We start from the raw sequence: 1,623 nt of genomic DNA, 5'->3' as shown, positions 1-1,623 counted from the left end.
AAGGAAGAAAAGAAATGTATTGTCTGAAATTACACTGACTTAGTCTCATTTTGACTTACTGATCACTCTTGCTATTATTCTATCTGAATCTGAAAGGTTACGATACCATTTGAAGCTTTGGCCAATTTATTTTGACCCAATATGCGAAATTGTACAATTAAAAACAACAAGTCACTTTTTAATTATTTTTAGATAGTTAATCAAACAAGTTCAATTATCCTAAGTTGAATTGCTACAAATTTCAATGAAACAATAAATAACACAAGAATTGTTGACGAAGAATATCCAATCGAGTAAAAACTTCAATATCAAGCTAGTAACCTCTATTATAGACAATGATGAACTTACAGTACAATTTAGTCTAGAAAATTCAACTAGACTCCCTGATCTACTTCCTGCAATTTTCAAGATCCACTGTAACATGCTTCACTAACACCTATTTCCAATCTTATGAAATTTTCCCTCTCTTGTAGATCACCAAGAACTATTTATTTTCGTACTTTTTCTATGCTTTTGGTCCAAACTTCATCAATTTTCAGCAATCTCTTAAAGCCATTAAGAAAGTGCATTCCTATATGTATAAAGAAAGTGGGTGTTTTAGCTTATAAAATGATATTTTTCCACCCAAATGATGTGAGTAGTAGGTAAACGGTTAGGTAAATGATTATATACGTGTAGCACGATCATTGTCCCAAAGTATGATAGCTTTCCATGTTGAGAGTATAATAAATTTTTTAATATGTCCATATTTAATATATCTTAGTTATCAATAAATATGAATTATCATTATTTATGTAGGGATATAATGAGAAAACGAAAGCAAAATTTAAAGTTTCACTTATATTAATTAAGCAAATCTATTTTCGTGAAATGAATGAAGCATATTGTTGTGGGTTGACAAAGTATTTTAAAATGATTTTTTTGCAATAGCAAATTAATAGATATAAGGAAGAAAAAAAATGTATAGTCTGAAATTACACTGACTTAGTCTCATTTTGACTTACTGATCACTCTTGCTATTATTCTATCTGAATCTGAATGGTTACGATACCATTTGAAGGCTCTTTTTGGCCAATTTATTTTGACCCAATGTGCGAAATTATACAATTAAAAGCAACAAGTCACTTTTTAATTGTTTTCAGACAGTTAATCAAACAAGTTCAATTATCCTACAATGAATTGCTACAAATTTCAATGAAACAATAAATAACACAAGAATTGTTGACGAAGAAATCCAACTGAGTAAAAACTTCAATATCAAGCTAGTAACCTCTACTATATACAATGATGAACGTACAATACAATTTAGTCTAGAAAATTCAACTAGACTCGTTGATCTACTTCCTGCAATTTTCAAGACCCACCGTAACTTGCTTCACTAACAACTATTTCTGATCTTCTGAAATTTTTCTCTATCTTGTGGATCACCAAAAACTATTTATTTTCGTACTTTTTTCTATGCTTCTGGTCCAAACTTCATCAATTTTCAACGACCTCTGAAAGTCATTAAGAAAGTGCATTCCTATATGTATAAAGAGAGTGGGTATTTTAGATTATAAAATGATATTTTTCCCAAATATGTGGTAGTTTGAATTCAAGAATCAATGGATTCTCTTCATCCTT

Source organism: Olea europaea, unplaced genomic scaffold (genome assembly GCF_002742605.1).
Source record: "Olea europaea var. sylvestris unplaced genomic scaffold, O_europaea_v1 scaffold2501, whole genome shotgun sequence".
Classification (NCBI taxonomy): domain Eukaryota; kingdom Viridiplantae; phylum Streptophyta; class Magnoliopsida; order Lamiales; family Oleaceae; genus Olea; species Olea europaea.
This window is presented reverse-complemented; position numbering follows the sequence as displayed.